General features: G+C 39.7%; 1 pseudogene; it reads left to right on the top strand.

Moving 5' to 3' along the window:
• The first annotated feature begins 610 nt into the window (after positions 1-610).
• On the top strand, positions 611-1190 carry LOC114009894 (acyl carrier protein, mitochondrial pseudogene; annotated as a pseudogene).
• Positions 1191-26137: the final 24947 nt, after the last annotated feature.

The following is a 26137-nucleotide window of genomic DNA, read 5'->3' as shown; positions in this document are numbered from 1 at the left end:
CAACTTACAAACAAAGTGATGTATAGAAATTAAATGTATAAAATAAAAAATAATTTAAAAAAAAGAAAAAAAATTGGCAGCATATGAAGAGATACTGTTCCAGAATTGTGCCAAACTGGCAAAACATATGATGGGTTAAAAATGATTAAGAATCCTGGGTCTGGGACCAGGAGATGGTGTAATGGTTACTTCACTGGATACCCACATGGCCGACCACGGTTTGAGTCTTGGACACAGCAGCTTGAAACTCATGCATGCCCAAAATCCCTAGAAGAGAAAGGAGAAGAAGGGAATGCAGGTGGCCATCCCACCTGGGGAGCGATGTCTCACTTTCTCACTGGCGAGTGCACGTGCCCTGTAGAAAAAAAATCTCTTAAAAAAAATAGAGGAGCTGGCAGGTGGTGTAGTGGTTAAGGGTACTGGACTCCCACATGGCTGACTGTGATTCGAGTCCCAGATCTAGCAGCTTGCCTTTTCACTTTCTCTCTTTCTCTCTCTCTCTCTCTCTCTCTCATTCTGACCCTCTCTGGTCAAATTAAAATAAATTAATATATAAATAAATAAAGTTAAATAAAATAATTCTTAAAAAAAATCTTAGGTCCGCATAGCCATGGTGGCTCAAATCCTTTCCACCTGTGTCCACAGCCTGCCTGTGGTCTTTGCATGGCTGCCTCGGGTGCCCATGCTGGTGACTGGCCCGATGTTCAGCATGGCTCTTTGTCTCTGGGGCCCAATGTTCAGTATGGCTCTGTGTCCATCTGGAGCCAGGATGAAGCCTGGGGCTCTGCAGCCATCCTTGGTGCCTGCTCAGATTCCTAGCAGATCTACACAGCTGTGAATCCAGTATAGGGATGCACGCTGTTTGATGTTAAAGGGAAACAAGAACTGTGTTCTTTGTGTCTTGAAACTCTATGATAAAACTCTCAGTCAATTCCCATTTTATGAAAGACCTAGGTTTAGACATTTCGAGCCAAGTGGAGATTATCATGGCCATGGAAGACGAATTTGGGTTTGAAATTACTGATACAGTTGCAGACAAGATAACGTGCCCCTAGGAAACTATAGATTATATTGCAGGTAAGAGGATGTTTATGAATAAAATACCAGAGCCCTTTTCTTCATGGAGAGAAGACACAGACGATGCTGATGAGTACCTGGCAGTGAGAACACATTTCAGCATGATGAACTGATAGAGTTCTGATAGTAACTGATAGAGTAATATTGTTCAACTTGTATTTATTTGTCTAAGTGTTTTGCACTTTGAAAATACACCTCTCTATAGATATAAAAAATTAAGAGCCCAAGCATAAGTTACTTCAAGTATTAGTTTTTGGGAATCCAACTGAAGTTTAGTGTTTACTAGTAGTCCTTCTTGCAAGCTCTGAACTCCTACAGGGTAATATGCTGAAATTATCCAGAAAAGCCTCTCCCATTCGTAGCTGCCCCTTTCGCTTTTGGAATCCACAAATGACTGCAGAGAACATGTGCCCCAAATACCTGACTCACCCTGCTTGACTTCATCTCCATTTCAATAGCACCTGTTCTCACTATCTTGGTGTAGGCTTGCTAGATAAAGTACAATTAAATTTCAGATAAAGAACAAAGACCTTTTAGTCTAAGTATATCCTATGCAATATGGGGGGGCTTACACTTAAAAAAAAAACATTGTATAAATTTAAATTTAACTTGGTGTCTTGTATTTCTATTTGCTACCTGGCATATATACTCTTCTTATCGCCTCTGTGCCTTCAAAGAAGTTTAAAAACAAATATCCTGTCCAGATTCTCTAGCCGTTTCTACTGGGAGCCTAAAATGACCTAGTCAGTCATTGCTAGAAAGGAAATTTCTGACCTTTTAAAAAAATTTAATTTATTTTATTAAAGAGAGAGGAACAGGCACCCTAACAAGACATGACACAATCCTCCTTCCCACCACCTTAGGTAGCCAGGATCACAGCATGTTTACTGATCAGCGTGTGCAAGTTGACCTGGGCACTGTACTTTGGTCCTCCAGCACCATAGAGTGGTATGCTATCACTGTGCCACTGCTGTGCCACTGCAGCTGGCCCTAAGTTTTTAAAAAATCACTTTTAATTGAAATGTAGCATAGATATAGTAAAACATGCAATCAATATATACAGCTTGATGCCTTTTTTTTTTTTTTTTGGAGAGGTTTTTGCTATAGGGCACGTGTGCTCGCCAGACAGACAGAGAGAGACAGAGAAACAGAAAGTGAGAAATCACCCCCCAGGGGGGATGGCCACGCCGCAATCCCTTCTCCTCCATTCTCCTCTCGGGCTCTTGGGCACGCATGCACACGTGCCCGGCGTGAGTTTAAGCCACCGGGTCTGGGACTCGAACCGCGGTCAACTATGTGGGAGTCCAGCGACATAGCCATTACGCTAACTGCTGGTCCCTTGATGCCTTTTCAAAAAGGAGTTACATTTACATAACAACACCCAGATCAAGAAACTATCCCTAGCATGTTAGAAGCTGCCCTCACTCCACTTTCAATTGTGACAGTTCCCATTTCCATCAAAAGTATTAATAATTGCTATCCTGACTTCTAGCAGCATAAATTGTGACTGATTTTGCACTTCACATAAATGAAACCATACACTAAGTGCTCTTTTTCATCTGGTTTCTTTGGTCGAGTGTTGTGCTTATGAGAGTCATCCATGTTGTTGTGTGTAGCTATAGTTTGCCGATTTCTTAGTGGCATAGTATTCTATTGTGCAAATATTCCACACTTAACTCTGAATTGTGGAATTTGGTTAGATTCCGGTGTTTGGTCTATTAGGCATAGGACTGCTGTAGCCACTTGTATGGATGCCATTGATGCACATTGTGTATATTCTTTAGGGTGCATCCAGGAGTGGGTTATAGGTTGTGCATAGGCTCAGCTTCAGTAGATACTACCAAGCAGATTTCCAGAGTCTGTACTAATTCATGCTCATACTCGTAGTATGAGGGTTGTGATGGCTCTCCACTCTTGGAAGTCCTTGGCATTATCTGTTTCACATTTCCAACTCTCAGTGTTTTTCCCAGTGGCAGCTAAACATCGCCTTGTGTCTGTGATGGGTTTGGGGCAGGAGAGAAGCAGTTTAGTTTGCTCTCACTGAGAGTATACTCTGATTAGCCAGACTCAATTAGCCCTGCATAGACTATCTTGTGTCATACTACTACATGTGACCATAGTCCACATTTTGTAGGAATTCCTTTTATTATTGGCTGTTTTAACCATGAGTTTATTAACTCCATGAGGGCAGAGACTAAAATTGTCGTACACACCTAATAGTTTCTAGTATGGACTAAATATTCAAGAAATGAGAGAATTAATGAATAAGTAGATGAAATTTTTCTGTGGATCCCAAAGAGAAATTTCAGAAATATATTTACTATGTAAAGCAAATGTCTCCTTGTGTTGATGATACTTAAGATGATAAAGATGATGATATTGATAAAATACTTCATGTCATTTTCTGACCCTTTTGGCATCCAATCATGTGACTGTGGGTTTAGTGTTTATTAGTGATCTTAACCACAGAAATGTTCCCTATGTCTCCCTTATTTTCTTTTTCTACCAATAGCAAAGCACTAATAATTTGCATGAATGTTTCACAGATATGGTTCAGCTATATGTTGCTGCAGAAAATTTTAGAAGAGACTGATAGCAACCAACTAACCAATCAGCATGTCTTTTGCCTTGGCTTTATGCTCGGGACTGTGCTAGAGCTGACAACAGATAGTAAAACAAGTCTTGGATTTCTGCCCTCAAGGTGCTCAGACTAGTTAGAGACTGTCTCAAATTAAAATTTAATTAACAATGGAGAGAAAAACCACAGAGAAAATATGAGGGCTGAAAATGTTTGCAAGTTGCACAAGAGCAGAGGCAGTGAGGTTGTGGTGTGCAGCTAGAGGATGCGGTGGGCTAACATGACCTAGGAAGACTATCCAAAGGCCCGCGCTCTTCTGGGCTTCAGGGGGTAGAGAGAAAATGGTTGACTAGGAATGTGGATCTCAGATATTCCATTAGAACACACTTTCTTGAATCTAATCAAGGTTTTTGATTGTCAAAAATTAAATTATAGTGATCTTTTTTTTCCAACTTACTAGAAAATAATCAAGACAATGGAATGTTTTCATCTAATTACAATTTTTTTAAACCCTGTTTATTTATCTTAAACATTGAAATCTGACACTAAATCTCAGTTAAGCATTGCTCTTCTCACATCACTCGGGTGCTTCTTACCAATTGTGTGCTTTTTTTTTTTTTTCCCTAATAGCCTGAATATGTGACTCCTTGAAGAAAGGCTCTTGGGACCAGCAGTTAGTGTAATGGCTATGTCACTGGACTCCCATGTAGTCGACGTGGTTCGAGTCCCGGACCTGGTGGCTTAAACTCATGCTGGGCGCATGTGTGTGCATGCCCAAGATCCTGAGAGGAGAATGGAAGAGAAGGGATTGTGGTGTGGCCATCCTCCCGGGGGGTGATTTCTCGCTTTCTGTCTCTCTGTCTCTCTCTGTCTTTCTGGTGAGCACACACACCCTATAGCAAAAACTTCTCCAAAAAAAAGAAAAAAAGAAAGAAAAAAAGAAAGGCTCCTGCTCCCTCACCCTGACCTGGGACAGGGAGCCCCTAGAATGGCCTTTAGCTAACAACCAACTGGTATGGGATTATGAAAGACCACCTTCCTTTCCTCAAGTTGGGACAAAATATGAGAATGAATTCATTCTCCAGAGTTCTCCTGCAGGTTGGGACTTTGAGACTGCACATAGTCTAGCCTCTTCCTCATTCAGCGTGATCCTCTCCATTCCCTTAGTAGTTTATGTGGGGGACACACCTTAAAAAAAATCACTTGCACAGAAGTTTTCATCTTATTTCTGCTCCCAGAGAATACTCTCCAACACTTTCATCTACTGACAAGAGCTACAATTAAACAACAAATGAAACTTAAACTACAGTTGCTTGAAATTCCAAAAAGAGATTTGCTGAAAACAAACTGTGTGCCATGTTTTTTTTTTAGATGCATAAATCTATATCCATACACATATTTTCTGCAAGAAAAACTAGTCTTGCCATCATATAATGATTTAATTTTATCAGCATGGTGCCATGGCTTTTCACATGTTCTATCATGTTAACTACCCTCAGAACTGCTCTGATTAGTGAAGGAAAGGAAGGAGGGGGGTTCAAGTCCCCAGGATAAAATGAGCATATGCCCAAGGCAGCAGGACAAGTCAGATGTGCTCTGGAATCAATGAGTGGGAATCTCCATGATGCCATATAGGTCACGTAATATATTGGCACAATTAATATGCTCTCTCTATTTTCCCAGGATTTCTACGTGTTTTATTTTTTGTTTTCATTATTTTTAAGGTATACTTCTTTTTTATTTTGAGAGAGAGAGAGAGAAAGAGAAAGTCACCTCTAACATGGTGTTCACATTTTAATGCTCCCCCAGCCCCAGCCTGCTCCAGATCAAGGGCACATGCATACTCAAAGAGGTATCCAGATGTGGAGCCAGAACCTTCCTATGTGAGTCAGCCTTACAGATCATTGTGCTATTACTGTTCCATTCTTCAGTCTTCCCCACCAATGTTTGATTTTGAGCACAAGCTATTTTTACAATTTTCAGGTTGATTAAAAAAGAAACCTTATGCAGAAGTTATTTGTTGTGGTAAGCCCACAGGTAGAAAGGCCACCCAAGCAGTTGTTGTTTGAGAGAGAGAAATAAAGACCAGTCTGTGGCTGGGTCAGTGGGATGGGGGGGAGAAGATAGCTGCAGCCTATGCAGAGTCACTCTGTTACCAGGACCTCTGTCCAATTTAAGTCTACAATCTCCCTACATAGATTCTCCCCAGTGTGGCACTTTGTATCTTTATTGGTACTTGAATCTTCTTTCCCCAAGTCATAAAATGAAAGCAGAGAATCCAGTCAGATTTTGTAAGTTGTGGATGTTCCTAACAATTTATTCGTATCTCTCACCTACTCTTAGCCCAGCAAACAGAGATGGCAACAGGATGGTGGCCACCAACTATGGCCTCCAACAGGAGGCATGTTTGTTGAGTGAGTCCAGACGAAAGCAGGGTCTTGATTCCACTTCCCAGTCCCATCTCTTTGGAAACTTAGACTCACTTTTTCTATTATCTGTTTTGTTTGTTTAAGTTTATTAATTTACTTCTTGTATAAGAGAGAAATAAGAGAGACAGAGACAAGCATCTCTAACAAGGTATCATACTATGATCCATACCCAGCTCCAGCCAGCCTGGATTACAGGCATGCACATGCATGTGTGGAGTGCTGAGAGAGGCCTTGGAACAGAAACCCTGGACTTTCCCATGTGAGTCCAACCTTACAGAGCATTACATTACCATCTTCTGGCCCCTAGACTCACTTTTAACAACCAAACAGCGCTGACAATAACAATAGGAAACAATAATAAAGGCTTCATTTGGAATAGGTACTTGTCTATTAGCATATTACATATATTAGCTTTTTAAACTTAACAATGACCACTCAAGGAAGATGCTATTATTATCATACCCATTTTACAGATGAGAAAGTCAGGTTCAGAGAGATTCACACAGCTACTAAGTGGCAGAACTGGGAATCAAATTCAGGAAATGTTTATCATGCTGGAAGCTTCTGAACTTGGAATTCAGTTACTGTTGGAGACAGGGAACAGGGAGGCCCTGAGATGTAAACAAGGGGTCCTTGCGTGTGCATCCAGTTACGCTGCTGCTGTGTCACTGTCTCTCCAGTTTTCTTTAGTGTGCCTCATCATTGTACCATGAACTAAGTGAGTACACAGCGGCATGTTATTTCACTTAGTGGTCCTACACCATGGGCTTTATTATCCTCATTTTTTTTTCCCCAGAGAGATTTGGCTAGAGGGCATGTGTGCTTGACAAAGTGACAAAGACACAGAGAGATAAGGAGAGACAGAAAGTGAGAAATCCCAACCCCTCCAGGGAGATGGCGTGCCACAATCCATTCTCCTCCATTTTTCTCTTGGGATTTTGATCACGCATGCACACACATATCCAGTGTTTTTCAAGCCCTTGGATCTGGGACTTGAACCATGGTCAGCCATGTGGGAGTACGACACTTTATTCACTATATCACCTGCTGGCTCTATTATCTATATTTCAAAACATTCTAAGATACTCTTGTTTGTCTCCATAGTTCTGAACCTATCAGAACTATCAGGTGAGAACCTGAGTAAAGGAACATTGCTCTTGTCCCTGGGGTCCAGCACAGTGCTTGGCACATTTTGTTCAAGTAAATAAATAAGCGTGTTGGACATATGCACAAATGATGATGAATGCCAGAATTTCAGAAGCTTGTCTCCAAGTTGCTTTAGATGGGGGAATTAATCACTTCCAAGTCAGCTTTTCTAAGTGTCTCTCCATTCATTGGTAGATCTTGTTAGGACCTCAAATCTAGAGCCTTCCCTACATTTGTTCTCTTTCTACATATGACATTCTCCAGGTTGTGGCACCCGACATCTTTGCATAATTTTGATGCATTTTTTGCCTCCATCATATACACATGAGGGGGTCTCCAAAAATGCATGGAAAATGTACATTATGAAAAAAAATCTATACAGAGACTTAAAATATTGTGCTAAAATACACTCATACTTAATTCTTTTTATGAACTTTTTAAAGTTCTGTCATGCAGAGTCAACAAGTCTTGTTGATTCTTCCTAAACAGCTCTTGATCTTTTCTATCCTCACTCTCCTATTTGTCCCATCTTAGCCTCAACTCACAAAGCCCAATGGAGAAAAATGTTACCACCTATTTCATAAGGCAGTGACCCAGGGCCCTGGAGACTTAGCCAGTGACCAGCTGTTGGGATCTCAGGCCATCTGAGGCTCTTCTTAGAAAAGGGTGTGACTTGTTGGAGGCCTGCCCAGTTTGGAGGTGATAATCAGAAGCCTAGGTGCTCCTACAGGAATGGCCTCCACCCATGTTTTGGTTGTGCAAGATTTTCTTTTCCATTCCTCCCAGTGACAGATTTCCCTCTGTACCCAGCCTGGGAACTCCTTATAAAAAGAATCTCTTGTTTCTCTTCCTCATCCTCTTGATCCTGAGCAAACTCTGCAATTGACCCTGGTAAGTGTGTGTATGTGAGCTCAGGGGATGGCTCCGGGTTTACAGAGAAGGGCTGGAGAATATCCCAAACTGTGGGGATGAATGAACAAGAACAGTGACGAGGAGAAGGTCAGGGGTTGAAGAATAGAGGGAAGTTCTAGGCAGAGCAAGAACTAGCTTGAGATTCAGAGTCTTTGTGACCAGAAAGAAAGGGAGAAACTCCCCCAAATCTCTGCTGATTGTCTCATCTCCTAGACATTCAGATTTCATAGATGTACTTGCACACATCTGAAGAGGATGAACATAAATTCACAAGCTGCGAACTCACTTTACAGGTAGAGCATGTAGCTAACATGGTGACAGACTGGTACCTGGCATACATTCACTGCTGACATGGGCTCTGCACACCACTGAGGAGGCACGAAGAAAGAACCAATTATCAAGGGTCTACCCCAGCCTGAAGTTTACTCTTAACCCCTCTCCTTCCTATAAGTTGGACACTGACAGGATCCAAAGAAACTTGGGGTATCTTAAAGTTCACATATCTGTTTGAACCATTACCACTCACTAGATATTCTGACATTTTCCTCTGAGTTTTCTTTAAGTGACAATAAATCTTCTATTTTCTGCTCACATTGTGTCTTGGCCTTCTTCTTTTCTTCTTCACTCAGATTGAATGACTAGATGCCTACTGCGCCGCTTTTCCAAACACAGTAGAATTTTCACTCAAACTTCCAGTTCCCTCATTTATTCTGATGATTCTCCAAATGCTAAAGCCTTCCTGAGATTATATGGGAGGCACTAGCTTCTGCTTCTCCTGCCCCTCATCTCCTCCTCCTCCTCAGGACCCAGGGACTCAAGGTTGAATGGAATTGGGTTCCACAGGAAAGGTCCTCTGCAAAGGACACCCCCTTCTGGTGCTGCCTGTTCTGTGCCCTGCGCACTCTTCAGTAAAGAGTCCATGAGACCAGCAGTTAGTGTAATGGCTGTCACTGGACTCCCATGTAGTCGACTGTGGTTCGAGTCTTGGGACCCAGTGGCTTAAACTCATCCCAGGTATGTGTGCGTGCATGCCCAAGATCCCGAGAGGAGAATGGAGGAGAAGGGATTGTGGTGTGGCCATCCCACCTGGGGGGTGATTTCTCGCTTTCTGTCTTTTGATCTCTCTCTCTCTTTCTGGTGAGCACACGTGCCCTATAGCAAAAACTTCTCCAAAAAAAGATTCCGTGAGTTCCTTTTTATTTACTGCTTTATTGTTATTATGAAGATACATAGCTTTTTAATTTATAATACTATTTAATTCTGCATCCAGGTTTTCCTGTCCCTCCTTCTCCTGCTTTGTGGATCCACAGACAATTGATAAAAATCACATGAGATGTTGAAAAAATAGGAACCAAAAGGACCTCATATTTCCTTGCATTACAGATTTTATAGTCAATGGGAAGAGTGCCTTCTATTCTTTGTATTTAACTGTTACTGAAACATTACGTACGATCCTATTTCCTCTTATCTTCTATGCTGTTTAATAGGCCTTTAGTGCATATGATTGAATCAGCCACAATCCTTGGTTCCTGGTGCATTCTCATCTTTTATCCACATGAATCTCTTTATGTATTTATGTGCTCATGTCTAGCCATCTCAATCTGCCTGTCCTTCTATCGTTTATTTTATTTAGCAATTAAAATATTGTTCTTTTCCTTTACAGTTTAAATTACTTTAACACATTCACATATTTTACTAATGTATATTATTTTACTAATGTATATTGTATTTAAGTTTATAAGAGATGTCAAGTTACATATAATTTTTTTATACTTATGTTATATTTCTAAGATTTGTCCAAATTGAGGCATCTTTCTGTAATTCATTTCTAAAATTAATATAGTGTACATGCACATATGAGAGAGAGAGAGAGAGAGAGCGAGAGCGAGCAGAATCCTCCACAGGGTTGGTTTTGTGGTATCTCTTCCTCCAGCTTGCTGGATCCTGGGACTTGTGCATGTGCCTGGCATGTTTCAGGCAGACCCGCTCAGGCACTTGACACCCCCTTGCCATGTGTGATCTGGCTTCTCCTGAACAGTGCATTACCACTGCACCATGGAGCTGGCCCTATAGTTCATTTTGAATCATATTGTGTGTATAACACCATGGTTTACTTGTCTTCTCTCCAATAAATTGGCAGCTTTATGTTTTTCAGATGTTTATTTTCCTCTAAGCATTCTTGTACATGTCTCCTTGAATTGCAGTTGCTGAATCTTGATGTATTTAATAGTTAAGGATTTAAGTGTATGAGGGTGCTAATCTATTTTAAAAGATGAATGCTTGAATTTTTATGCTATCTTTGAATAAATTTGAAATGAACTATTCTTTTTTTGTTTGTTTGTGTTTTGGAGAGTTTTTTTTTGCTATAGGGTGTGTGTGCTTGCCAGAAAGACAGAGACAGAGAGACAGAAAGTGAGAAATCACCTCCCCGTCCCCTGAGGGGGCATGGCCATGCCGCAATCCCTTTTCCTTCATTCTCCTCTTGGGATCTTGGGCACACATGCATTCGTGCCCGGCGTGAGTTTAAGCCACTGGGTCTGGAACTCAAACCAAAGTTGACTACCTGGGAGTCCAGCGACATAGCCATTATGCTAACTGCTGGTCCCAATAATCTATTCCTTTAAAGTTTTCTGCTATTTGCCTATAAAACCATATAGGCTAGTATTTTTTGTGATTTTTTTCCGTCTATATATTTATTATACATTCAAGCACTATCTATCATTACAGCTTGTAAAATGAATTTTCCCAGCATTAATATACTGCATATTAGTCCAGTCAAAGACATCATTATACATGCCATCATCAACAGACAATTTTCCATTTTTGTGTCCTTTTAATGTTTTGCTTCTTTTTCCCTTTAATTTCCTTCCTTTCACCCTCCTCTATTTCCCATCATCCTCCAACACTGTCTCTAGTACCCATAATTGTTCTCCGTGCTTTTATATCTTCTGGTCTTCCAGTTTCTGCCATATAGTGTGAACATTCAGTGTATATTAAATGGGGACATACAGTCCCTCTCTTTCATAGTCTGGCTTGCTTCACTTGGCAGTAAATCTTCCATGTTCTCATTTATTTTATTTATTTTAGACAGACTCTCAATACATCAGGATCCTCCTGCCTCAGTCTTCCAAGTAGCGGTGGGCTATAGGTATATGCTACCATGCCTAGCTTTTAGTGTGGTCTGGGAATTGAACCCTAACCTCCTATTGGGCTTCAGCCTGCAGAGTAGCAACGCCCACTAATGCACACTACCATGGCCAGAGTTTTTTAAGTTTTTTTTTTTATTTATTTCTTCAGAGAGAGAGAGAGAAAGAGGAGAGAGAGAGAGACTGACTCTCAACAATGTCTACACTGCAATCTATTTCCAGTTTTAGTCAGCCGGGATCACAGACACATGTGCATGTAATTGACATGCAGAAGGAGGTCCCTGGATGTGAGAATGTGAACCACGTATCTTCCCATATGGGTCCAGTTTCATTACTATTGTTTCTCTGTCTGGTCCTCAGAAATATTTTCTAATAGCATTTTATTTCCTGTATTATGTATAAAATAACTTTTTGTTTCTTCTGAAGCTTATTTTGCTAGATTGTATTTTTCTATGTATGCTTCTCATTTTAACTAAGCTTCCAATGTAGGTTGCATTGTTATTTATTTATTTATTATTATTTTTTGAGAAGTTTTTGCTACAGGGCGTGTGCGCTTGCCAGACAGACAGAGAGAGACATAGAGACAGAAAGTGAGAAATCACCCCCCAGGGGGGATGGTCACGCCACAGTCCCTTCTCCTCCATTCTCCTCTTGGGATCTTGGGCATGCAAGCACACGTGCCTGGTGTGAGTTTTAAGCCACCGGGTCTGGGACGCGAACCGCGGTTGACTACGTGGGAGTCCAGCGACATAGCCATTACGCTAACTGCTGGTTCCCTAGGTCGCATTGTTATTGATGGTCTTTTATTTTCATCTTTTTATTCTCTGCTTTATTGTTATTATGAAGATATGTAACTTTTAAATTTATAATATTATTTAGTGATAAACTCCTCCCTTTTTTCCTACATTAATCTTACCAGAATTTTTTTTCTATTCTAGAATTGGGGTTCTTCCTTTTAAAGAATGAGAAGATGTGTCAAATTCTTATTTTGACCCTTACAGGCACCAGAGAATGGTGGCCAGGGAGCTGCCAAGGAAGCTTAAGTTCCTTCAGGAATAAAGTCAGGGCAACACAGAGAATTCCTGCTCTTAAGAGAAGCTCAGAAAAAATTGGTGGGAATTAACTCACTTTAAGTTTTCATACTCCCACTCTTCCTTCTCCAGCTCCCTACTAGATGGAGATTACAATCTAAAAAGCAGGTGATAGTTTGTTCCTCAGTATGTGGAGGAGGAGTGCTGGGGGTAAAACCCTTACCTGATGAGCTGATTTCTTGATGCTGGACTTTATAAAGAAGGCTCATTGTGCACCATTCAGTTCTTAACTTTATTGCCCTTGGCACAGACTCAGAATCCTTTCCCTAATAATTATTCACAATCAGTATCTTTACTACTTCCCAGGGGAATATGAACTCATAGGCCTACATGGCAAAATACATAAAGCTCACACACATTTAAAAAGTTTCCAGGTTGGCCCCATAGCTTAGGGTATAAGAGAGCCAGATACCACAGCACAGTTTGAATCCTGGCCCTGGTGACTTGGAGAACATGCATGCGTGCTGAAGATCCCAATAGGATGAAGAAATGGAGGGGAAGGAATTGCTATGTGACGATACCCAATTGGTAAGTACTATCTCTATTTCTGTCTCTCTTATGAGCACATAGGCCTTCTGACAATTAAAAAAAGAAGTTTCTATTACGATCAGAGATATTAGAAATTAATCATCAATATTTATTTTATTTTATTTATACTTTCTTATTTACATTTAATCGTTGTACATCTTCATGGGGTACAATATGGATTTTTAAAGTATGCATGCTGTGTGTGAAAATCAAATTCACCAACATTCTTGAAGTAAATACATAAGGTGAAGCTTATTTGGTTTTCTATGACATAAATTTTAAATTTATCAGCATTTTACCCCAACCAACACTTCAGAAAGGAAAAGCAGTATAATAATGGTAGGGATGGGAGAGAATTGAAGTAAATTACAAAATCATCTATCAGATATCCAATAAATAATAAATATAACTAAAAGCGTAGTATGGAACAGAGAAGATAGAAAATGAAAAGAAGCAAGGAAATAAAACAAAAAAGATCAGACAGGGACTGATACAGAAAACAGATAACAGAGATCTCACACCTAATCTGTATGCCTGAAGATGGAAAAGGTCATAATATAAATAATACTTGAAACTATAATCCAGAGATTCTTACTCCATGAAACATGGAATAAAAATCTCTTTCTCCCACTGAATGAAACCATAAAACCTGTAGAGACTGCAAGGAGCAAGTTATTTGAGAACTCTGAAATAGCTGCAAGCAGAGAAGGGAAGATCATGAGAACTCAACCTCCAACTGAATGGTAGAACATTTATCTTTTCTTTTCTGGGACTTCCTGACCTGAACTTGGTGCAGCTAGAAACCTGCAGTGGGTACTTTGGTGCTTAAAGACAGCCTGGGAGAAGTCATCTAGTTCCGGCTTAAGGAGCAAAAGGGTGAATCTTCATGTTCAGAGAGAGTGGGCAAATATCCCCCTTTACTGACTTTGTTCTTTCACACCCCATTTCTCTGGAAATTACATGTTGACAGTGGCAGCAGCTGGTAGGGAGATGACAGGAGGCAAAATTGAGGAAGGGAATGTTTTTCCATTTGGTAGAGCTATGATCCCCAGATGATGGGGGCAGCCCCATTTTTTTCTCTCTCTCTGCTCTACCACTTCTTTCTTTCTTTCATTTACAGTTAGTTACATTCATTCATGGTACATCATTACAGTATATAGAATGAGATTTTTCCATCCAGAATACACTGTGTGTTGGCTCAATTAAGTATATTACCATACGTGTTATCGTCAATAAATAACTTTACCCTTCTTGTTTCTTACATATTTTGCTTCTCCTCTCACCCCTTGATTTCCCTACTTCTCACCCTCTGCCATTTTCCACCCTCCTCGCACACTGTCTCTGGTATCTACTGCTAGCCTGCTGATGGTCATGGGTCTAATCATGTAAATGTGTGATGGAATAGAGCAACTAAAGGCTGAATGTCTGGCAGGAAGACCAGAAAGGTGAGCCTCATGGAACCTGAAGGTACTGGAGAGAGTGCAGGGGGAGAGAGCAGCTCAGGAAGATAACCTCATAAAATTGTTTCTTAACTTCAGAGTTCACCACTGGGACACCAAGCAAGAATCTGTTCCTAATTCGAAAACAAAATGTATGAGAACTTGAAAAAAAAGAGAAGAAGACCAACTAGACTTTCAGGGCAATCGCTCTTCATGAAGAAAGTCCACCTCATTCCCCCAAAACCAGGAAAATTTACTTTACTTAGAAAATACTGGCAAAATTAGAACTGGAGCCCATTCTTTTTTGGTTCCTTATCTAATGCTGAACTCTGAGGTGTACACAAAACCCAGTAGTGTCTCCTTATTACTGAATGAAGGAAATAAAAAATATATAAATTCTCCCAATTTTCAGCATCATCTGCTGACTGCAACTTGGCTTTCCATTATAATCTTCCTGTCCCCATTATTCTGTGCTAACCCTCAATTGGAATCACATAGATATATTTAATTTTCATTTTCTGATTTTATAACTTCCACGTTGCACTTTCAAACCGTGGAATCAACTGATATTCCTGCCCGAAACACTTTTCTCCATCTCCCCTATCTACCTCAGCAGTTTTCTGTTGAGTGTTAAAGTCTTGTTTCTCAGCTACAAATTTCCTCTTCTATGATCTACTTAGTGAGGCTGGGCCTGAACTTTGCAAACACATTTCTTTACCAGACCATGTCAATAGAGGGCGCTAGAGGGATGCAGAAGCCTGGAGAAGAAGCGGCTGAGCCTAGCTGAACTTAAAATTTTTTTTTCATCTGGCAGCCCCAGCTGGTTCCTGTTAGGTTCACCCCTATCACTTCATACTGCCAGAACTATCCATTTAGTGTTCCCTCAAAAACACCAGCACTGTTAGCCAGTGCTCCTTCTTCAGAGGTCTGGGTTCCACCTCTGCAGGTCCCTCTTCTAAAGTTCCAGGCTCTGGGAATCCTGGCATTGTCCCTTTGTCCCCAATCTTAGCTGTTAGCTGTTGTATAGCCGTTTTTTGTTTTTTGTTTTTGTTTTTGTTTTGTTTGTTTTTGTATTGTTTTGTTTTGGCTACAGGGCACTGCGCTTGCCAGAAAGACAGAGAGAGACACAGAAACAGAAAGAGAAATTATCCACTGGGGGTATGGCCATGCCATAATCCCTACTCCTCCATTCTCCTCTCAGGATCTTGGGCACACACACACTCACGCTGGGGTGTGATTTTAAGCCACCCGGTCCAGGACTTGAACTGCAGTCGACTACATGGGAGTCCAGTGACATAGTCATTATGCCAACTGCTGGTCCTGCTGTTTTATTTTAACGTAAGATTCCCATTTGCAGTCCGCCAATACCTCTTTAAGCCATTCCTTATTATTTCTGACATAATAAGTAACTCTTTTCATTCCCTTAATAGACACAGACTAATAAATCTTTAATAGGTGAATGTGGTAAAACAAGTGGACAACACAACATACTGAAATGATATACTTATTCCACATTGTAAACTATTATAGTAACATTTTTATTGGCATAAGTATGAGTTATTGGGCCGGCAGGTGGCGTGGTGGTTAAGGGTGCTGGACTCCCACACGACTGACCACAGTTCAAATATCGGATCTGGTGGCTTGCTTTCTCACTTTCTTTCTCTCTTTCTCTCTCTCACTCTGTCCCTCTGGTTAGATTAAAATAAATAAAATAAGTAAAATTAAATAAAATAATTCTTTAAAATAAATAAGTAAATAAGACTTATGAAATGAAAATAGATATATGTATTTCAAAAACAATTATAGCTAATACTTGAAAAAAAACTCACTTCTTGAATTTTCTTTTACTTCATTAATTTTACTATCTGCTAGTACTTCTAACGGAGAGGCATTAAATGTCAAGTGTTTCAGTAAGATAGAGAAACAACACTTTTAATTCCTTAAAATTGAGGATTTTGAAAATGCTATTTTCCCTCCCCCTAATTTTGTAAAGGCAAAAGATGATAAATATCTGGTTCTCACAGAAAGTCTTTCTCTTTTTTTTTTGGAGAGGTTTTCGCTATAAGGCGTGTGCGCTCGCCAGACAGAGAGAGACATAGAGACAGAAAGCGAGAAATCACCCCCCAGGAGAGAGGGTCATGCCACAATCCCTTCTCCTCCATTCTTCTCTCGGGATCTTGGGCACTCACGCACATGAGTTTTAAGCCACCAGGTCCAGGATGCGAACCATGGTCGACTACGTGGGAGTCTAGCGACATAACCATTACACTAACTGCTGGTTCCCAGAAAGCCTTTGAATAACACTGAGAATACCGGGATTCAATGAATATAATAGTTCCCTTGTTTTGAGAAATAAGAGTTTTCTTTTAAAAATTTTATTTTATTTTGCTGAGAATTGCATAACCACAGTGTCACCAAGATTTCCCAAATAAATTGACTTAAAAAGTATGTGTGTGGGACTAACAGAGGGCATATAGTTACATCATTGGACTCCCATGTAGTTGACCACGCTTCGAGTCCCAGACCCAGTTGCTTGAACTTCACACCAAGTGCGTCTGCATGCATGAGCAAAATCCCGAAGAGAGAATGGAGATGGAATTACAGCATCATGGCCATCCCCCTTGGGGGTGTGTGTGTGATTTCTCTCTGTCTCTCTGTCTTTCTCTGTCTCTCTGGTGAGAGTGTTTCAGTAAGATAGAGAAACAACACTTTTAATTCCTTAAAATTGAGGATTTTGAAAATGCTATTTTCCCTCCCCCTAATTTTGTAAAGGCAAAAGATGATAAATATCTGGTTCTCACAGAAAGTCTTTCTCTTTTTTTTTTGGAGAGGTTTTCGCTATAAGGCGTGTGCGCTCGCCAGACAGAGAGAGACATAGAGACAGAAAGCGAGAAATCACCCCCCAGGAGAGAGGGTCATGCCACAATCCCTTCTCCTCCATTCTTCTCTCGGGATCTTGGGCACTCACGCACATGAGTTTTAAGCCACCAGGTCCAGGATGCGAACCATGGTCGACTACGTGGGAGTCTAGCGACATAACCATTACACTAACTGCTGGTTCCCAGAAAGCCTTTGAATAACACAGAGAATACCGGGATTCAATGAATATAATAGTTCCCTTGTTTTGAGAAATAAGAGTTTTCTTTTATAAATTTTATTTTATTTTGCTGAGAATTGCATAACCACAGTGTCACCAAGATTTCCCAAATAAATTGACTTAAAAAGTATGTGTGTGGGACTAACAGAGGGCATATAGTTACATCATTGGACTCCCATGTAGTTGACCACGCTTCGAGTCCCAGACCCAGTTGCTTGAACTTCACACCAAGTGCGTCTGCATGCATGAGCAAAATCCCGAAGAGAGAATGGAGATGGAATTACAGCATCATGGCCATCCCCCTTGGGGGTGTGTGTGTGATTTCTCTCTGTCTCTCTGTCTTTCTCTGTCTCTCTGGTGAGCTATAGCAAAAATCTCTCTAAAAAAGTATATGTGTGTTTTGTTTTAATAAATATGAAATGTGGTCACACTATTGAAACAAATAAAATAGGAATATAAAAGTATATCAGAAAGAATAATACTATAAAATATGTTTAAAATGTCTCTTTAATTATCTTGTGACTATAACAGAGAATGTTCTTTTATGTAAAAAGGACAAGAATTGGTACATTCTTTCACAGATGCCTTTGTAATAAAATGAGATTGATCTGTAAATTTGTGTTCAATCTTAGCTGCTTAGTTGTTATTCAAAAGAGATTTGAGCAAAAAATGCCTTGACCTCTTTGAGTTCAAATGAAGGAAACACTGCCATGTGTTCTGATTCTTAGTTCCTTCTTACCCACAGGTAAGGCTAAATTAATTAAACCTCATAACAACCACACCTTAAAACAGAAGCCTGTCTCCACATTGAAGACCCTTCCTTGCTGTGGCTCGATTGGGGGAAAAGGGTATTTTAACTTCTTTTAGTTCCTGCTCTGGATTGTTATACCTGGTCCTTGTTACATCAGATCCTCGAGAAGAACAAATCTAAAGCTACCTTTTGTGTCTGTTATTTTATTTTTTTGAGGTTTGAATAAAGTTTACTAAGACCAAAAAAAAAGTGATCCAGGAGATTATGTCTAGATGGCTCTTCATTGTCCTCCCTACTCTACAATCTTGGGAGAGTGTCTCAGGGACTGAGCTCCACCAGTTTATAGATTTTTTTTTTTGAGAGGTTTTTGCTATAGGGTACGTGCACTCACCAGAAAGACAGAGAGAGACAGAGAGGGAGAAAGCGAGAAATCACCAACCGGGGGGATGGCCATGTCGCAATCCCTTCTCCTCCAGTCTCCTCTCAGGATCTTGGGCACACACGCACACGCGCCCGGTGTGAGTTTAAGCCACTGGGTCTGGGACCTGAACCATGGTCGACTACATGGGAGTTCAGTGACATAGCCATTATGCTAACTGCTGGTCCCTATAGATCCTTTTGATAGATGTGACAGAATAAACTATTGAGCAATCTTAGTACCTGCTATTGTTTGAGTATATCTTCCAAATATTCATGTTTTTAAATTTGGTTGTGACAGTATTAAGAGGATAGAAACTTAATGCAACTAAGAAATTAAGAGGTGGAGCCCTTGGGAGGTGATTAGGATTAGGTTAGATAAAGCCTCAGGGTGGAGTTCCCATGACTGAATACCAGTAGGTTTATAAGGAGAGAGTGAGACCAGAGCAGACACATGAACACAAACACACAAGCTCTTCCCTTTTGCCGTGTGATGCCCTATACTGCTTTGGAACTATGCAGAGTCCCTACCAACAAGATGACCCTAACCAGATACAGCCCCTTGACTTTGGATCTCCAAAGATCTCCGTGAGCTAAATAAATTTCTAATCATTTTTTTATGTTTCTTTTTTTTCTCTTTTTAAATATTTATTGTAATTTATGATTTACATATGATCAGTACACATCTTTGTAGGGCACAGAATGGTCTCTAAAAGTATGCATACAGTGTGTAATAAACAAATTGAGGATATAAATATATTCACCACCTTCAACATTTAATATTATATCATTTATGCACATTTGAAACATGCGCCAATGGCTATTCTGCTAATATGTAATGAATTGTCTTCTATGTACTGAATTAATGTTCTTTATTGTGAAATACAGTTCTAAAGGAAAAGATACTGATTAAAAACCAGGCAACAAATGATCTCATGAATTAATGAAGGTAGTCTAATATAGCTAATGAAGAAGAATTTGTAATTTGTTTGCAGAGAGCAGTGGGAGATAGGAGTTTATAATCTGAACAAAATCTGTGGGTATCAATTATTGGTCCAGTTAAAGATAGGTAAAATTGTACATAACAGCTCATTAGTAAGAGATAAAAAAAGAACAGTTTTACACACTGCGAATTCTTGTAAGGCCATGGTACTGTGCATAAAGAAATAAGTCCTCAAAAAAGCAAAAACAGACAAAATTGGAAAGAGATGCTTAAATGTGAAGACGTGGTAAAGCCAGTGATTTGGTGATTTACAGGCTTTACAAAGTTCTTGATTTTAGCTTTTTTAAAGTTCATTCCAAAGAAAGACTCAGCTACTTGTAACATTTTGGACTTTTCCTCCATAAACTAGTTTTTTACAATGAGTGATGGTTATAGTTAATATATAAATTGAAACCGGTAGAAACAGCTGTCTATCAAATAATAGGAAAATTTGTATTTAAATCTGCCTAAGTGTAAAATAATTGAATCTGAACTTTTAGCCTTTTAGTTGGAAAATTTAGTCCTGATATTCAATGTTATTATCAGTATGTGTGGACTTATCTTTTTTTTTTTCTAGTTGTTTTGTGTTCTCTTTTATTTGTTTCCCTTTAGTTTTAAAGTAGTGGTGTAGTAGTCCCTAAAGTATTTTCTGAAGAGCCAGTTTCGTTTTGCTAAATTCTCTCAGCATTAGTTTATTTGGGAATGATTTTATTTTTCCTTCACATTTGAAGGGTGATCTTGCTAGGTATAGTACTCTTGGCTAAAACCGTTTTTCTTTCAGAGTTGTAAATATGTTCCCATTCTTTTCTTGCCCACATTGTTATAGCTGAGAGATCTGATGTTAGTTTAATGAAGTAAACTTTGTAAGTAACAAGGTCTTTTACCTTGTCATTTTTAGAATACCATCTTTGATTTTTACTAATTTGGCTGTGATATTTCTTGGAAAGGCTATTTTTTTTTTGAGAGATTTTCACTGTAGGGCTCGTATGCTTGCCAGACAGACAGAGAGAGACATAGAGACAGAAAGTGAGAAATCACCCCCCAGGGGGGATGTTCACGCCGCAATCCCTTCTCCTCCATTCTCCTCTCAGGATCTTGGGCATGCACGCACACGCGCCCGGCGTGAATTTTAAGCCACCGGGTCCGGGACACGAACCGCGGTCAACTACGTGGGAGTCCAGCAACATAGCCATTACGCCAACTGCTGGTTCCCAGAAAGGCTATTTTTGTGTTATACCTACTCGGTGTCTTTTATATCTCCTGGATTTGGATCTGCAGGCATCTCTAAATTCAGAAAATTTTCAGATAATATATTATAAAAAATGTTTTCTATGCCTTTACCCATATCTTCACCTTCTGGAATACTTTTTATGATGTCTAGAATTTCTCACACATTGTCCTAATTTTTAATGGTCATTCTTCTTTTTTTATTTTTTAATTATTTATTTTTATTTATTCACTCATTTATTTTAATTTGATCAGAGACAGACACAGACAGAGAGAGGAAGAGAGAGAGGGAAAGTGAGAAGGCAAGCCACCAGGTCCAGGACTTGAACCGTGGTCGGCCACGTGGGAGTGTCCAGGGCCTTAACCACCACACCATGTGCTGGTCCCATTGGTCATTCTTCTTTTCAGTTACTTGGAGTAAATTGGAAGGTTTTGTCTTCAAGGTCAGAGATTATTCTATGTGGTCTCTTCTGCAGTTGATTCTTTTAAGGGAGGTTTTGATTTCCTGCATCATATGCTTTATCTCCAGAAAATATGTTTGATTATTTTTCAGTGTGTCTATCTCTTTATGGAGTTCCTCTTTCAAGTCATTGAAGGATTTTATTTCCTGGAATTGGCTGTCTGTTTTCTCTTGCATCTCAGTGAGTTTTGTTACAATGAATATTATGAATTCTCTTTCTGACTTTTCTGTGATGTCTTATGTTTTATCCATTGATGGTGAGAAGTTATGATCTTTTGAGGAGGAGATATTCCTGATTTTCTCCTATTTCTTGGGATTCTTCTTTGGTGGATTCTCAGAATTGTTAATCCAGGAAGGCTTTGAGGAATAGGATTAACTATCAGTGGGGAATCCTACACATTTGAAGACCTCCAATGGAAGGGCCCCATCCATCTGAATGCCTATAATTAATAACTACATATTTTGTCAGGGCCCCATCCATCTGAATGCCTATAATTAACAACTACATATTTTATTAATCAAACCTCTGTTATCCTGTATAGTTAAGATGTAGAAAGACGGTATTTCTTTTATTTGTTTTATTATATTTCTCCTGAATGTTTTATTTCCAGTATTGACCACACAGTCAACAAATACTTGCTGAGTGAATGTGAGTTAGTGAACTCTGACTTTCTAAAATATTTTATTTTATTTTTATGAAGCAAAAATTATATAACTTTTTTTTAACAGAAAACTTTAAATTCTTTTGTCTGTTGCCGGGTCCAGCCTCGGCAGGGTGGGTTGATTTGTTGGAGGTGGTGCAGGTGAACAGAAACAAAAATTAGACTAAGACCTCAATGCCTCTTAGCATGTTCTCAGCTAGCCACAGCCAGAGTTAGCTCCAGGAGCTATCAAACACACGTATTTATTGAGGGATGTCTTACAGAAGTAGGAGGGGTGAGGGGGAAATAAAAGATTTACTCTACGAAACAGGGAATTCAAGGCACAGAAACAATAATCATAAAACATGATGTCTGTCTTGTTTGATTAGGTATAATCAATTACAGTTCTCAGGATGAAGGCGTCTATTTGTCTGGTGCATTTTCTTCTTAATCTTGATTATCAGACAGGGCCTTTTCGGGTGAGAGGGTCTTGTAGCTCAGGAGACAACACAGGGTGTTTTATTAGCAGTTTTTCATAGTTAACAGTGCACAGGGGAGAAACTGTAATTAGGTACTATCCGTTGCTTGCCTCGAACCAGATAAGAACTTTCAGCTAAGATAGTTACTCTTCCCCCTGGAGCCTTCAGGTTTGTTTCGCTGTTAGCCAGATCTGTCCTTCCTCTATTAACCCATGGGTCCCTGTATTTATTTGCTGAATTCTTTGTCTGTTAATCAGTGAATTCTTGTGCTAATTTGGCCTAATATAAGTTAACTTTGGCCTGTAGCTTTAACAAGGGGTATGGGGTGAGGGGTTATGTGTTCTAATTGTCAGTTTATAAAGTTTTAACAACAGGGAACATAGGTTTCATATGGGATTGGATTAATGGTGGGTCTATTGCAGTTCTGCAGTTGTTCGTTTGATGTAAGTGGGTCTTCATGGAATGCAGTTTCGGGAAAACAGCTCCAGCAAGCAGAGATGATTATCAGCTGATGCAACGCGGCAGCCATCTTGTGATTACTGAGCACGATGCTGAGGAAAGAAAATCTCAAGTATAGATATTAGTTCTTATGGATCTCAATAAAGAATGGAACTTATATAATTGTGTAGGGATCTAAAACTTAATTCAAGGAATCCTAATATATCTTAAAGGGGTAAAACTACTACTCACTAGGTAAGGACAGGGACAGCTTTTTCAACTGGTGGTAAAGTGACCAACAAGTTAATGAAGAACTTTAAAGTGGGTAGTGGCATACTTAAAATGTTCTATTGCCTGTGGCACCACTGTTATGTATTTTGTTAGAACATTAGCCAAAGTGGGGCAGGAGTGCCCTGGGCCCGTTTCGGCCTAAAAGATTATTTTTAAGCTTATGTTAAATGTATCTTGAAGGGCCTTCCAAAGGTCAAGAAGATTTCTGCCTAGATGTGACTTCAGCACACCCTCTATTGTGATCATGCCAGAGTGAAGCATTGTAATCAACAGTAGGTGGTCAGAACAAAGGGGAATGGTTGGGGGACTTTTAGGAAATTTTATCATATACTCAGGATGTATAAGAGAGCTATGTAATTCTTTTATAGTAGTATATTAGGGAGTCAGAGGGGGGTCACTTCCCAGTAAGGCTACCACAGTTTCCAGAGCAAATAGCAAGCAGCCTTGCTGACATGCTAATTCGACCTAAATTTTATTCCTAGGTCGGGGGGAGGTGGGGTACACAGCAGCGGCCTTACCAACGTGCTGATTTGACCTAAGATAGCTCAAAAGGTCAAAAGCTCAAAACAGATCCTGGGGCCCTACTAGGTCGGACTCCTCCAGTCTGTTAAATGTTTCTTGCCCTTTGATCTTCCCACCTGCCCTCTACCACACTATGACTTAAAATAAAGTTATCCTATTTATTGAGAGAGAGAGAGAGAGAGAGAGAGAGAGAGAGAGAGAGAGAGCATTCCCAATGGGGTCTTCATGCCTTGATCTATCCCCAGCCTCAGCCAGCCCTAGGTCATGGTCACGTGTATGCCCAGAATCTCAGGGAGGTTTCCAGACTTGAACCAGAAAAATTTCCACATGGAATTGTCTTGCAGAGTGTCATTTTATTCTGCTGGTCACTGTCTGATCCCCTGAACTCTGATTCTTGACTTTACTAATAGGGGTCAGTCCAAGGAAATCCTTGAGTTTTTCACTTTGGAGGTGTTTTTCTCTTTTGAGTCACCCTATCATATTCCTCTCTCATTTATTATCATATGACCTGTTTAATATTTATCTAATTTGCTCATCACAGAATCTTTGGGAAAGTTCCTTGGAAAAGGGCATTCCAGTGGAGATTACACACACACACACACACACACACACACACACACACATATATGCAGTGGTTGGAAATATTTTATTAATGCTGACCTACTCACTTAAAACATCTAAGTCCAGTGATTAAAAAGATACAAATATGATATAAATCAACATAGGCAGTGAGATCACAAGTATTTGTGTGTGCTGACTGTATTTAGTCAAAATAGTTTTATCTCACAACAGCTTTTAAACACTATTGTCTGGATCATAAATAATGATTGACTCCCACTTAGCCTTGATTGAGAAGTTCCCAGGGGCTGGATAAAGAGAGACTAAGCAGACAATGCGGTTGTCAGGGACTTGGTATGAGGGAAGGATTTAGAAAGCATAGTAACAAATGGCCTGGAAAAGTAACCCAATAAAATAATACATAATCTGGACCAAAGAGATGGTATGACATTAGGGGGCTAGCTATGATGGTAACATTCAAAGACAGTGTGTTGGCCTTTAGTTTTTCTCACAAAGATATTATAGATCAATTACACAGGTGCTAGTGTATCTAATCCTTGTGTAATTTTGTCTTATTTCAAATTGAGAAACTTGTTGACATGATATTGAAATGACTGAGAATGTGTTTTTTTCTTACGTTTATTTATTTCTCCCATGAGAGAAAGAGACAGAGAGATAGACACTCCAAACAGGATCTTCACACTATAATCTATTCCCAGCCTTAGTCAGCTTGGGTCATGAGCATGTGCAAGTGCACCTTGCATGTACAGGGAGGCCCTGGAATGTGAACCTGGGACTGTCTCATGTGGGTCCAACATTACAGAACATTGTGTTACTGATGTACCACTGCCTGGCCCCTGAGAATGAGATATATTTTGGTTAAATTGTCTGAACTTAATCCCCAGCTGTGTGAACTTGGGCAATTTGCTTACCCTTAAAAGCCTCAGTTTTCTCACTAGTACAGTGTAGATATAATATAAATAGTGTCTACATCACAGAATCATTATGAAGATTAAATTAAATATGGATAAAACAGAACAATGCCTAGAACAAAATAAGTGGTCAATAAACAGTTATGGTATTATTATTATTATCTGTTATTTTTGTCACTTTTCTGTGTGTGTGCATGTGTGTGTGCATGTAGCACACCATAAAGCACAATTCTACCTAACCTATGCCTCAAGGAAAGACATGGAGGAATGGGCTATTGTAATAGACAGGGTTATCCAAAAGCAAGAGAAGTGACATACAGAGAGATTTTAAGAAATTAAGTTATATCTCACATGTTTATGGGGCTGGTAAGTCTGAAATCTGTAGGATAAGCCTGCAAGCTGGGAGTTCAGGTAAGAGTTGACAATGCAGTCTTAAGCCTGAATTTTGAAGGACAATAATCTGGTAAAATAGGAAGAATTTCCATATTGCAGTCTTGAAGACAGTTTCTTCTCTTTAGGAGATCTCAGTCTTTATTCTGAATAACATCAACTGATTGAAAGAGGCCCACCATATTGTGAAGGTAATCCATTTCCTCACATTTTACTGATTTGAATGTTAATCATGTGTAAAAAGGAAGAAACAAAAACCTACGCAGCAACATCTAGACAGGTGTTTGATCAGAGAACTCTGTGCTATAGCTTGGCCAAGTTGACATAAAATATTAACTAACTATTATAAGGACTAAAAGACTAAGTGTAGGTCATTAGAAATACTACTTAAGAGATAGAAGAGTAGCTGATAGTGAGCAGAACACACTGGGAATATGAAATGATAATTCTAGTTCATTTAGGACAAAGACAAATTCCTGGACAAACCTTTAGAGAAAACTTAGGCTGTGTCTCCTCCCTTCACCATCTGGAGATCACAGGAGTTTCCAGACACTCCCTCTGAAATCCATAGACTAGATGTATTACTAGCAAGGAGCCAATCTGGAC

Source organism: Tupaia chinensis, unplaced genomic scaffold (genome assembly GCF_000334495.1).
Source record: "Tupaia chinensis unplaced genomic scaffold, TupChi_1.0 Scaffold000659_1, whole genome shotgun sequence".
NCBI classification, from domain to species: domain Eukaryota; kingdom Metazoa; phylum Chordata; class Mammalia; order Scandentia; family Tupaiidae; genus Tupaia; species Tupaia belangeri.
The sequence above is the reverse complement of the archived record's forward strand: the minus strand, read 5'-3'. Positions and strand labels throughout refer to the sequence as shown.